The sequence below is a fragment of the Chamaea fasciata genome, unplaced genomic scaffold (genome assembly GCF_029207755.1).
Source record: "Chamaea fasciata isolate MVZ Bird 193981 ecotype frontalis unplaced genomic scaffold, bChaFas1.0.hap1 SCAF_18, whole genome shotgun sequence".
Taxonomy (NCBI): Eukaryota; Metazoa; Chordata; class Aves; order Passeriformes; family Sylviidae; genus Chamaea; species Chamaea fasciata.
Window position 1 is genome coordinate 13,715,216 of NW_027094103.1, and position 14,646 is coordinate 13,729,861.

Here is a 14,646-nt window from a genome sequence, read left to right on the forward strand (position 1 = left end):
TTGGCTCAAGAAACGTGTCAATATTTAAACTGAAAAGAATACAAAATATAAAAAGAAGGAGCCAGAAGATTTTGATTTATAACCCATTTCCTTTGGTAGACATTAGATACTTGTGTGCTTGAGGAAAGGAAGATATGTAAAGCCAAATGGAAATCAGCTGCCTGCACCCCCAAGCCTGGAGCTGTATCTATTATTTTCACAGCTAGATTCAATAAATGGCAATGTTCTCCTCACGCATCAGAGCAGCCAGCACCAGGCTACTGCACGAAAAACTGAGGCTCTTAGCCAAGAACCAGAGCACTGCTGGATGACAGAAATGTATTTAATAAAACATTGCCCATGAGCAAATTAACCTCCCCAATATTTGTATATCAATGAAACTACGCAGACTGAAAAGAAAATTATCCTTGCCATAATTCCACGTGACAACTCAGCACAGGAATTAAGGGAGCAGAGAGGCCAAAGCCACAGCCATAAATCCCTGTTGAGAGAAAGCAAATCCTGCCCAGATTGAGTCTCAGCCTTTCAAGGGGGAAAGTGCTGCTCTGCCAAGCCTGGGGGTCTCTGGCCAGTGGCAGGGGGCCCACCCAGGAGAGGGTGCTCCCCTCTGCTGCTGCTGCCTCTGGGTGTTCCTGAGGAAGGTGAGGGTGTTCCCTGCCGGGTGTCCCGAGGAAGGTGAGGGTGTTCCCTGCCGGGTGTTCCCGAGGAAGGTGAGGGTGTTCCCTGCCGGGTGTTCCCGAGGAAGGTGAGGGTGTTCCCTGCCGGGTGTTCCCGAGGAAGGTGAGGGTGTTCCCTGCCGGGTGTCCCGAGGAAGGTGAGGGTGTTCCCTGCCGGGTGTCCCGAGGAAGGTGAGGGTGTTCCCTGCCGGGTGTCCCGAGGAAGGTGAGGGTGTTCCCTGCCGGGTGTCCCGAGGAAGGTGAGGGTGTTCCCTGCCGGGTGTCCCGAGGAAGGTGAGGGTGTTCCCTGCCGGGTGTCCCGAGGCAGGGGGGGCAGAAGGAGGCAATGCCTTCCCCAGGGGACCCAGAAAGGCCCAGGCAGTGCTGCCCCTCTGCACCGCCTCCCTTTCCATCGCCCAGCTCACCCCGCAGCAAACCCGAGAGCCGCAGCACCGCCAGCAGCACGAGGGCAAACCCAGAGCAGTTCTTCCCCACAACATCCCCGTGGTTGTTTGCAAGCACGAGAGGATATCTGGACCACAGGAAGTGCCTGGAGTGATTTCTCGGAATTGGTTCAGGGAAAGGCTGAGGCTGTGTGCTCTAAAAATCAATGAAGTTTGATGCACCCATAAGACATAACGTGCTGTAATATGTACAATCCACACGCTCTTGCACTTGATTAAAAGGGTGACTCCTCTTTTCTGGGAAGTCTTTATGCATACATCATCTGTATAATCACACCAGACTTTCAGACACTTCTGATTTTTTGGATTTTCTTGAGGGTTTTTTTTAATTGTTTTTGGGGTGATTGTTTTTCTGACAGAGTTTCTATTCCCAGATATAAATCCTGAAAAGAGTCTCAAGCACAAAATGCAGCTTAATCTGCTGAGTCATGACAAAGCAAATTTACTGAATAGATAAAAACACCCTGCACACAATAATACACTGATGAAGGTGGTAAATAAATAAGCAGTGCAATTTGTTGGTTTCCTCTGTGTGCAATATATGAGGCCATAACTGCTCTGCTAAACTAACTGTGTCCTCCTAGAAAGATTTCCAATATCAATTACAGCACTGACTGCATTGCTGCTGAATAGAGTTCCCTGCTGTGTTTCCTTGATTGTATGTAAAATTCCTAAATTAGACGTGTTTCAAGCTCCATTTAAAATTTAGTATAATTGGATATTGTGTCAAAATTGTGCAAGGCAGAATGTGGCCACAAGGACCAACAGTCTCAGTTTTATACCTTTTAGTTTGAAATGAAGGGAAAATAATTTATTCTAGATAATGTCATTTAACAAAAACTAATAAGATACTTTGGGTTTATGCTATGGAAATTATGCCAGTTTCCTAAGCTATTAAAAAAAAATAATCTGAAGTTTAGCTCATGTGAGTCCCTAAAGCCTCAGACACTGTTCCAACAATAAATTAAGAACTTTAAAGTGTGATGTATAACAAGATGTTTTCCCATTAGTCAATAAATTAAGCTGTTCAGTTGACAGGAATTTCATACGTAAAATAATGGTACATGGAGGAATAAATTAATAATGCCCTGAAGTTATTAACTGCTCACCTCAAAATGTCTGGATTATTTTAAAGATGCAAAACTCTCACCTTGATATATTTTATTGTGTTAGAATTCTGTCATTATCATCTTTTCTGAGTGCTGAGAGTCTCCAGAGAAATGCTAGGAGAGTACTAGGGAATACTGGGACAATGGTTACCAGCTCAAACTGAAATGGTTCTGCTTAACTTACTACAGAAGAAATAAGAAGCTTCAATTAATGCAAGACCTATTTTATTTCTATCAAAATATGCTTTTAATCTATCTTCTATCTACCTATTTCCACAGAACTTAATGGTAAGTTGCATGATATTTTACTTTCTGTTAACTTTATTCAGATTTGTCTGCTAATATGAAAATGTCTGACAATGTTATTACTTCCCCAAAATAAGAAAGCTAAGGGGGGAAAAAATCATTGGTTCTCCCCACACCCTCAAGGGTTTGGAAGATAAGGATGCACTAAGAAGTTTACTTAAACTTTAATACCTCCTTTAAAATTTTACACCTTACGCCACAGGAAATAAAAATCAGAGTTTTAACACAGCATAGTCTCATTGCCAGGCATCTAAAGATGCTAAGTAAGCAGAAAACATCTCAGGCTTTGGGGAATTCTTGATGTTATTATAAGAAAATCAAAAATTAAATTCACCTTTAGAGGAATACCACAGAAATGCTAAAATTAGTTTATGGACACTGATGGTCCTCTCAATGAACACTGACATTTTCATAAATCCTTTCAGATAGGTTAAGGCCATACTCAAACAAAGGAAATAAAATTGTAACTCTACAACATTTGCCACCCACATTTTCCAGTGTAACATCTAGGCTGCATTTTATACAATTAGCCAAGTTATTTTCTAACCCAGTGGGAGACAACTTTTATATAAATGCTGAATGGGGCTAACTAAATTCTTAATTAAACTTCATCTTCCTGATCAAATACTTCCATTTTGAAATGCTCAAATTTTACTGAGACAGAAATATGATGGATGATACAGTCCAGGTTTGGGGTTTTTAAGGAATATTTTTTTATTCTTCAACGGCCCAGAAAATAAATCACAAATACATACATGAGTCTGTCTGTGAACATGTACTTAAAAAAACCCCCACAGAATATTTCTTGTTTAACCCAAAACTGAGAGACAACTGAAAGCAATCCCACTGCACTCATTCCTCATGAGAGAATTGCTAAAAGCCAGGGAATTCAGTCTGTCCAATGACTCAGAGGTTTTGGATTAGGAAACAAAAGACCTGCTTAGTCTGAGCACAGATGGTTCGGGACACCAGGGGCAAACCGCACTCCCCAGCCCGGGAAGCCTCCAGAGCCTCGGTGGGTGCCCAGGTGCCCCCGGTGGGTGCCCAGGTGCCCCAGGAGCAGCACGGAGCTCCAGCCAGGCACAGCAGGGGACACCCTGACCCTCTGGGAATGCACCAAGCACAGGATTTCTCCTTCCCACTTCCATTTCTGGGGCTGTGTGCTCAACCCCGCGTGTCCTGCCCCGTGGGTAGTACAAGAACAATGAAGGAAACTCCTGCAGGTGATTTTAGATTTCATACAACTTGCTTTTTCCTTAACAGACCTGACACTGAAACTTCATTTCTGGAGGTGCCATGTGCCACACCAAGGGCACACTTCAAAAACAGTTTCTCATCAGACTCAGTGCATTAGCATTTCTAGGGATAAAACCTTTTATTGGAGAGTCACTGAGGACTAGAGAGCTTTTTTCACAAACGTTTTTGAAATAAAAACCTCTGCAAACTACCTAAGGGCGCCAGGTGCACTGAAACATTGAGCAGTTTGGGCATAATTAAGCCCCCTGTTGCTCCCCTACGCTCCTTGCCATCAGCAGCTGCTTGTTTTCTTTCTGGAATAGAACCACACATGCTGATGGCTCCAGGAGCAGAGAGCTCTTTGACAACATCTTATGACTACAGATCTCATCACTGACTTTCCATCTGAAAAATGTGAAAATGCCAAATCCCACTTCAGAGAAAGCTGAAAAAGAAGAGTATTGCATGAAAATGATGATCAGAAAACACTGGCGCTGACAATCCAAGGCATCAATCAATATTCCACAAAGTATATCACTGAAAGTTTTCAGTTCTGCAAAAAGCATAGGAAACAACAAAAATTTTCAAATCTAGACCGTGAATTGCAACTATTTTAGCTATTCCTCTTGTAAAAAGACATCTTTTTTCTGTTGAAAATCAATACAGAAGCCTTTATGGAATGTCAAGATACTACAAAGCTTTAAAAAAAATCTTTCACACTGCTCATCTGAAGTTTCTGATTCACCATTCTGCTTCTGCATAAGAGTTCACATTTTTAGAGATTTCAGACCCCCAACTTTTAAAATTACTGTTCCCCTTACAGAGAAATTTTAAGCTGCAATGAGATCTCCTGTCTGTCTTCTCTTCCCCACACTGAACAGACCAAGTCAGCTCAGCCATTCCTCACTTGAATTCCAGACCTTCACCAGTCCTGTGGCACTGCAGAAACCTACTAGAACTATTAATTTTTTTTCCTAGATTTCAGGATTTTACCAAATAACTGTTCCTTAAACTCAAAATATTGAATTTAGTGTATAATTTCTTGCATCTTTGACTCAGTCTCAATAAAACAATTTAATTCATATTTGCAGGTACGATGGGAGAAGATACAGTATTATCACGTTACCATAATTTGACTCTTCCACTTTCCCCTCAATAAAAATTCCACTTCCCATATAACACTTGGTCATCTTGGTTTATAAAGTAGGGGATGTTATTGTCAAAGCAAAAATTAATGAACATTCTTCCATTGAACACTCTCGGTAGTCTTTAGATGACTAAAATTAGCTTAAAAGAATGCCATAGTCTAACTGTGCCTCAACTCCTCATTACTAAAATAGAGCAATTTGTTTTCTATCTCATTCCCAGATCCCACAAAATTTCTACGAGGACATTTGAGTGAAAACTTTCAAACTACTGATGAAATGAGCAGTAGGCCATATGACGTGATCATAAGTGACCCACCAAAGTCTCTTTGAGAAGATAAGCTTTTCCTTGGGGTATGGAATTTCCAAGCAAGCTCTTTGCTGTCATTGTACACTCGACCATCTACTGGGACATTCAAGACTTTAATCCTCAGAGTCGAGAGGTGCAAGTATTCACAACAACAAGAGCCAGTCCTGCAGGAGCAGGGCACAGCTGCAATGCCACCAGGCCGTGGCACAGGAGATGAAGTTTGGGCACGGCAGTGAGTGCATCTGGTCAGCTGATGATGCACAAGGGACAGGCAACTGAGTCAGCTTGGGAAAACTGCAGTCTCCTTTGGGTAGGAGAGGAACAGTAGGGGAGGGCCACAAAATACCCTCTCTACTTTTACTGTCTGTCAGTGTCATTCAGCATTTTCGGGAGTTAATTCTCTCTTAGGCACAGAGAAAGTTAATACTAACAATCAAAGGCAGGAAATACACTTTCCTCAAACTCTCCTGCACAAAATAAAGGCCCTGGCAGGCCAGCAGTGAACCGGAGTCACGTTAACCACAGAGAGACACGGTGTCATTAGAGTCTGAGAGGTTCTTTAAATTCTACACTCATGCTCCTGAATGGATCCTTTGCTCATCAACCAGGCAGAGACACGGAGGCAGAACTGTAATATCAGGGCACGTAAATCCCAGGGCTGTGATAAAGTTATCACTCTTATTTACTAGGAAGATAAGGAGGGAGTTAAGGAACTTGGAGAAATAATTTTACCTCAGAATTCTGGCAATACTAATGACCTAAAAGCAATGCAGTCAGGAAACAGGGCCATTTAGATAATAATGATAATGGCACAACTACAGATTAAATACTCTGGGACCCAGCCAAACCACTAAGGAACAGGATAATAAATATCTGCCACATCCCAAACAGCAAGCAGTGCCTTTCTCAAACCCCTGCACACAAGATCCAGCACTGCCTATCCATGACTTGATCTCTAGCCCCAGATACAGCCGTTACTGTTGTAAAGAGAAGATTGATTCCCAAAAAAAACCCCCAAACAACCCAAAGCCCCCCAAAAAACACAACCAGACCCAGACTAGCAATAAAACCAACCAACCAAAACACCACACAAACAAAACAAACAAGCAAACAAAAAAACCCCACTTGAGATCAACCCTTTTTCATACCAAGACCTCTTGGACATCCAAGGATCCCTAAGGTGAAGCTGAGGACCAGACCAGCAGCTTTCTGTTTCACTTGACCCTTTGCTGTCTGAGATTTCTCTTGCTGGCTCTTCTCCTCAGCTGTACCCCGTAAATTAATTCGATGTTCTGATTGAATTTTCATTAGCCTTGACAAGGATATTCCTTATGGTTGTCATTTGAGTCAGGCAGTGTTTGTCTCTCCCTTTATGTCACCTTCTGGAATTTTTTCTTTCTTCGGACATTTAAAATACATGGTGCCTCCTGTTTGTCACACTTAAAGGTTGAAAATCTTCCTTTAGTATTAATCTTAGGTCAGCAAGAAATGAAGGAATTGCATGTTAAAATGATATGCATCTCACTGCTATAAATAGAAGAAACTGAAATAGCAAATAAAGCTAACAAGAAGTGACAGTGTGGAATATTTCTGTGTCTAAAAAAACAGATGGCTTCTGTACAGGAGCGTACATCAATGCTCCTCAAACAAGTATTGGGAATTTATTAGGCAAAGAAATTCAGGAGATTTCAAAAGCTCCAAAAACAGCATGCCGTTGTTCTGAAGAGAAAGGTTTTCTTGAGTGAAAAGAAGCAGCTATTTTTTGATGCACAGAGGGGATGGCATGCAGTAGGTTTCCCTTATACACCAAATGCTGCAGCTGCCTTATCTGGCTCTCTGTACCTTGTACATCTGTTTGCTGGTAGACATCTGGCCTCGCATCTTGCAGCAGACAGCTGACAGTAGAGATGTGCCTGGTTTCCTGACTGTAGATATTCTCACAAAAATGACACTGAGGTGGGAGAAGCACATGTTTTTACAGACTAAAATTTTTACCTAGATCACTTTCTTCCACAGTTACAATTTACCATTGCTTTCTCACAGCAGTCTGGTAAGAAGGATGACACAAGTGAAGAAAAGGAGAAGTCTGACAGAACAACAAAAGTTTCCTTGGCTGACCCCCTACATCTAGCAGTTCCTCTCTGTCTTCTGACATGTCCAGTAGAGAAAAAACAAAGAAATGGACTCATCAGAAACAGAATCACACACCTGAAGCCTCAAAAGAAGACACCCTCCAATCTTTAACACATCGCTGGTGCTACAGCTGCTGCCCAAATACTGCAGCTCAGCTCTCCCCAGGGAAGTGCAGAGGGAACCTGCCAAGCCCCAGGAATCCTGGAAATTGCTGAGGTGGGAGGGGACACGTCCCCTGAGGTGGGAGGGGACACTTTCCCAGCCGGGCAGCCGCTGCTCCCAGCACGGCAGTGCAGATGCTGACAGGGTTTGGCAGCAGAAGGAGCAGCCAAAGTTCAGAGCAGGGAACTCCAGCCCGGGAGAGACATCCCCAAAGCAGTCTGCCCACAGCCCCTGCCAGGCAACAATTAGCAAGATTGAATAGCTGAAAATAGAACTCAAAGCCCAGATATGGCATGTAAATTATTCCAAATCTGGATTAGAGCCCCTCACGTATACATATGCACACAAAATTAGGATTGCCAAGTTTTGTTTCAGTTAGCTGTACAGAAATGGTTAGACTTTCAAGATAAGCCTTTATGACAAAACAAAGGCACAGAACAGACTCTCAGGCCTATCACAATCTTAGGTATAACATCTGCTGGAAAATTAAAATACAAATCTAGAGCCAAATGCTTTGCTGTTAAGGAAACTAGCATTGCTTAATGGAAGTCACTGACATTAATTCAGACCATCTGAGAATTAGGTCTCTAATTCTATTGTTTCCATCACCTTTATGTTTTCAATCCCCTACCAATTTTAATTAATTTGTCTCCTCTAGGCTCACTGGCTCAAAGTTCTCTGAATAAAGAATGGGAATAGGAACACTAAGAGGAAGCAGATTTATTTCTCCAAGCTCAGCCAGCTTTAACAATTTTAGCTATAGGAGTCTTTCAGGGCACTGAGTATTCTCAATATTGTTATGTATTTGGGTTTATTGTCTGGATTCTGTAGTGGATTATGTTTCATATGGGTATCCTCATGCCTCATCTCAAACCTTGGATTAACTGAGTTTTGTTTTTTCTCAGCAGACACGGTAGGGGGAAAAACCTTCAAATCGTAAGTGCCAATCTGATAGAAACTGTGCAGAAATTTGTCTGAAATCCCATTAAAAAAAAAAAGGACTGCAGAATTGTCCTCTGCAGAGCAGAGTGCTCATTCTTTGTGGCATCTTACCCCACCCATACTGACCTAGGCTCTCACTCAGGTAACCTCTGACTCCTCTGCCCCCCAGGCACAAAAACCTCTTAACTGCACACAAAGGGAGTGGTCTGGGGACAGAAATGAAAACCTGAGTGCTGCTTTCATCCCAGGGCATAGTTTAGAGGTTTTCTCAGTGCAAGTCCTTATCATGTGCCTTCCCTGTAATTCGTCACATGTTCAGAGGCCAAACAAATTATCCTGTAATCCAGTGGGAAAGTATCAAAGCTGATACTTTCTGCCTTATTGCATTTGCTTCCAGAAGGCAAGGAGGATATATCTGTGATAAGACTGCAGAGCAAATGACTCTGTACAGCTTTGAAGCAGGGATAATCACAGCAGAGCTGAGTTAACCTGGATGTTGATTTCTTTTCCAAGGAAGATTTTTTGAACGGTGGGAAGCTGTCCAGCTCTGCTTCCCACACGGGCCCTCAGAGCAGCAGGACAGTGCTCTGGGGCAGTGCTGAAAACTCTTTTCTATACTCAGAGATCTGCTGGTCAAGTTTTAACTCTGCAGGCTGAGTAAGAAAAGCTCCCTAGTTCACCTTTGTGTGGTGAAAATTTGGGGGCTTTTGATAAAATTAAATTTCGAGGTATTGCTAATCAGTGGAGCAAGACTTGTGCAAGGTCTGCCAATACACATTTTTGTTACCAAGGAGATGGCAGAACCGTTGCTGACACTCAGATTCCCTGGTGTAGCCCAACTGAATTGTTAAAATATAGACGTATCAAACTATATTCTGTATATTTTAGAATATCACTTGCATATTGTACCATGTCACAGGCAGAAAGTAGAGCCACATTTCTAAATTCACATTATTTTCTAGCTCCTTAGTTACCTGTGTAGGGGATTAGTCAGAGAAGCTGAAAACAAGAACGGTGGAGGCACTGTAATAGTCCTGCCTTACAGCTGGGATGCCATTATGATAAATCTTAAACAAACAAGATGAAATTACTCTCAGCAGCTCAGATCTCTACCTGTTAAATTTCTCCCTCTTCACAGACCAGAACTCGGGAAAATTCTGGACCATGAAAGATTTAACAATCAAGGCAGGAGGACCAAGGTAATTCTACAGCCATTTTCATATGCTTCACTCAGTGGTAAAACCAGCTTTCTCTATGTTTCTTTCTAGTTCTATAAATTGCATTTTCTTTTCCATCCTTTCAGTTTTCAGCTGTGGTAGAAAGCAAGAAAACGAGCCCCAGGACATTACAAGGACACACTCCACCACTGTAATGCTGTGCTACAATTTTAATTGCAGGCAGTTCTTACTTGGAACATTCTCTCCCATTTGGAAAAAGTACTGCAGTGAGGAACAGGCCTGTGGATCTCATCAATTATAGAGCATTCTTATTCCCAGGTAGCTCTGATTGCACAGTCAGGCTTTGCTCCAGGTGCCAAGGCAAAGTGGAAATGTAACATTTCTCCACTAGGGAAGTATATCAATGTAAACAAAGGCACGGTATAAGCATGCACTACTGAAAATCATAGACGTAAGCATTCAGCCCTCTCACCTTTAAATTTGTTATAAAGGTAATTAGCAGAGACAATTACGAGATAAAGGCAATTTATTTTATGGATAATTGCATGCATTTCCAGTATGAGTAGATTTAGAATGGTTCACAAAAGTATTAAAGCCATTCATCTCATTAGCTTGTTTCCTGACTGTTCAAGGTTTCTTTTCCCACTCTGTAGCCTCAGCTTTGCCAAATGAAATCCAGTGGAAATTCGTACCCATGCTCTGGGCACTGTGGCATAGCAACTACAACAGCCTGATGTAAATTCTCTAAAACTGCACATCACATTATCCAGCATGAGATGTTTTTGTAAAGCAGAACACAGGCATTGACTCAGTCTTGCATTGCAATGGCAACATCCTCCACCACTTAACAGGAAACCATAGCAGAAAACAAGATACCTCCTTTAAAGTTTGTGCCACTTTGAAAGTTTGAACTTACTGCAGAACCAGAGCAGTGTTGGTAACACCCCTGTGTCCAGCTTTTGCTGAGCAGAGCTTGCTCAGCAGGAAGGGCTCCTCTGCTCCTCACTCTGCCCCGCAGCAAACAGGCTGAGGCAGAATAAACCGGGAGGGGCACAACAGACAGATAACCCAAATTAACTACTGAAACATTCCACAGCATGGAACGTCCATGGTGCTCAGCAACAGAATGGAAAGCAAGGGATTTTAGAGAGGTTGGCCTGGACGGGCATTTGTCTCCCCTTGGGAGGGGGGGAATGATTGCCTCTTCATCATTTATTCTGTTGCCTTCTTGCCTCTTTTTCCACTTATCCTTCACTTACTAAACTGGTTTTTGGTGTTTTTTTCACCCCCAACATTCCAACTAAGCACTGAAAATTAACAGATCACTGATGCAAAGGGCTGAGACAGGTACATTTGGTATAAACTCCCAGTGTCTAATCACAGAAAAACACCTCAGAAATGTTCCAAGAAGCCACAAGTGAAGAAAACACACATCAAGAGTACAAGGAAAATCGAAATGATAAATGTGCCCTCAGATGCATTTGGGAGGCAGCTCGTCAGCGTGGTGCTATGATAATAAATAAATAATAATACTCCATTACATTTGTGCAGTGCCCTTCAGTGACAGACCAAGGTGCTTCGTCAGGTGAAACACAGCAGAAGCAAAACAGTGCTGGTACATCAATGCTTTCTCAACATGGATGCAAAAATGCCCCAACAGAACTGACCTAAGTAAAAACTACTCGAAATAAAGGCAAGTCATTACCATGGGAAATAAACAGAATCTGCTCTTGACAACTTCAAGTTAGAATTAAAAAACAGTCAAGGGGAAAAAAGGCTTGTAGAAGTCAGTAGCATTAACAGCCAAGATCAGAGGTGATCAAAGTAGGAAGCAAATGAATGTTTATGCAGTTATGCATGTAAAGCTGTAATGAACTAATTTAATACAGCAGCTTTCATGCTCCAAGTATTTCCTAAGGAACAGATTTAATCCATATTAAATACAAACACAGGGCTCAGAGTCAGGCACCAGTGTAGCAGAGAGTAAGAAAGATGTTGGAACCATAAAAGATAACATGTCCACTCTCATTAGCATTTAACTGTTACAAAATGTGCCCTGGAGTTGGAGTTCAGAGTCCAAGATCAGCTCAAGTAGTTTTATTGATGCTGTCCATGGTTTTAGACTCTGGAATTCTTGATTCCACTTGAAAAAAAGTATTCTTATTATTATATATATAATATTATAATTCACTTAAGGACTGTACTTGAAACTATTTTTTTAGCAAAGCCTGGATGCACAAATGGTATAAACAAAGCCCTGAATTTGCCAAGCTACCTCCAGTGACACACATTACACTTGTCCAGCTTTCAGACACATCATATGATTTCATCAATACAGCCCATCTATTAATGCAGCTATTCCAGTAGAATTCTGTAATACAAGGTAGATACAGCTCTTCAGGTAATATGAAAATCCTCAGAAATGTAAACTAAGTGCAAGATGAGAACAAGCCAAGTTGATTTTTGAAGGGATTACAGTCCATAATTGGTCATTTATTGAAGACCTGGAGCTGTGTGCCGTGAGCACACGGTGGGCTGGCTGCAGAGGGAAGGAAGATGACTCTTGGAGAGTGCAGGGCTCTAGCACTCAGGGCAGGATGGAGGAGTCTTTCATTTGGTCTATTTACTCATCTAATACTCATCCATTTTATCTGATCGCTTTTGATTAGTCCTGCAGTTTTCACTTTGTACTTTGACTAGAGAGCTCTGATGAATGCAAATGGGGTGAAAAAGTGAATTATAAAGGTCACAGGAACAAAAAATGAATTTCAATAAATCAAGCCATATGAGAAGTCATAGCAGTCCAGCAAAAGTTCCCACTAACTGGAAAAGGGGAAATATAAAAAGGGAAAAAGGGAATACCCAGAGAGCGACAGCTGCACTGCTGGAGAGCTGACACCCATTAGTGTCAGCCGTAGGGGTGGCTGCTGATCCTTAACCCCTGCAGAGATGACAGAGATGCTCCTCTGCCGCGGGTGAAACAAACACACTGACAGTCTTTTATCAGCTCTTCAAGTTTGTCTTGTTTCCTTGGGATTCGAAAAGTGCCGCATTTGTCATTCTGCCAGCCCTATTACATTATCACATGAATGTTATCACCCAGCAATTACAGACGGGGCTGAGCAACTTTGTTTCCTCCGTATTTGATATGGGAGTTACTATTTCCACTACCTGACATGTAAAGTTTGAAAATTCAAAGCAGCTTAATGTATTAGTAGTACAGTAATAGTAAACAAAAATTCAAATATCCCACACTCTGCTTGGATTCATTCCACCTATGTGAAAAATTAAAGCAGTCACTTCCATCTTCCTCCACAGCCAAAGTCCAGAGGGCAACTCAGTGCATCAAAGAGCTCTGTTCTGTGTTTCCAAGTGCAAATGCCACACTACAAACAATACTACAATGTAGTTTTACATCACACTTATGCTCTCTTCAGATCAAATATTCATTGAAAAAAACCCACATATGCTTCATCAAGTTAATGAAAGAAGTCTGACAAAACATCGGTAAAATCTCATTGCAATTTGAATTTCAGGAAAATTTGCAGACCTGAGCTTCCAGCCACTGCTCAAAATGCAACAGGTCTGGAAGTTGTGTGGTGCCTCCCTCAGAGCGCAGGAGGGCAAACAAAGGGTCTGAATGCTGCTCCTACCTGAGCTGCCAAGGAAAGCCAGTAGTCCTTTCTCCCAGATATCCAAATTCCAGCTGGAATTGTATTTCCTGAAGTGTACCTACAGGATGCAATGTAAAAAACATTGTAATAACAGTAAAGACTCCTTAGGTACTCTCCTAACTATGTTAATGTGCCTAAATCAACTTTGCATACTGACTCCAATTCTAGAAAACATCTGCTGCCTCCTCTCACTCCCAGCCTCCCTCTCTCAGCATTTCCTGCAGGTTTATGGCTCATCTTTTATGCATTTTGATCTTCTGCAGTTCCAAGTTAGTTATTTTTGACATCAACAAGGTACTGAAATCAATACATGCTGAAATCTGAGCATGAAAGCCAAAGGAAATTAAGCCAGTGAAGCACAGGACAAAATGATATTGTTTACTCATTTTAAGTCAGTCATGAATGTCCATTACAGGTATAAAATATCAGAAAACTTTGAGAACCAAAACTGCTTCCTTAGAGCAACAGGCCTAGTGCTTCCATTGTCCTGAGAGATGAAAAATCCAGCAGCGCCTGGTGTAATGGCAAAAATATCTTCATTTTACAGAAATAGAGACCATGACTAGATAGAAAATGCAACTTTTGAAATTTAATTTTTGAAGGAACTGGAGTTTGAAAGATGAACCACACTTTTCAATTCAAGGATAATATTTACATTAAGTTATTTTATTTTTAAAAATTAAGGAGAAATTTTAAAATGTATTATTACTGAATAAATCCTTATCATTTTGTAATAACCAGCCTATATGTTGGCACAGACTTTTTTGTCTTGAAATGAATATTTCTTGTGCTTGCCAAATACACATACAATGGCACTGGAGTGGGAACACCAAGGGTGCTGAGGTCTGGAAAATATCCAGCCACACAGCAACTTTATAGACACGACTCAGAACTGTAGGAATCTTTTTACAATTTTCAGTCATGGCACTCAGCATCTCTCATTAAAAGATTTACCAATTTTCCACTCCTCAATAGGAATATTTTTTGGCACTTCTCTCTCTCTCGTATAAATTATTGCTAATAATTAAAATGAAATTCTTAAGATGTGTGAGTTCATTAACTCCGTTAATGAGAAAGAACATTTTGGACCTTATTATTAGACTGTCATCAGTATCTGTTAGACAGCTAAATTAATAAAGTGATTATATTCAAATAACTCAGGCATTTGCATTTTATTTTTAACATTACATGTCTCTCTAGCTTGCTCTGAGACTGGGAAAATTTGCTGGCCTTGCAGGAGCAGAGTCTGGGTGGATTTCAGTGCACTGGATGCCTGGACCTCAGAGGTTCTTCGGGGCTGAAATCACTGTGGGCTGGATAAGGGCTGCTGG

The 14,646-nt window shown here is 41.5% G+C and overlaps 1 long non-coding RNA gene across 1 annotated transcript in view; it reads right to left on the bottom strand.

The window, feature by feature from the left end:
- Nucleotides 1-14,646, bottom strand: part of LOC136298868 (uncharacterized) — a 133,113-nt gene that overhangs the window by 95,168 nt on the left and 23,299 nt on the right. The window contains exon 3 of the long non-coding RNA XR_010723398.1: nucleotides 13,295-13,373. This is a non-coding gene — a long non-coding RNA (uncharacterized lncRNA). The remainder of the gene's footprint in view (nucleotides 1-13,294; nucleotides 13,374-14,646) is intronic.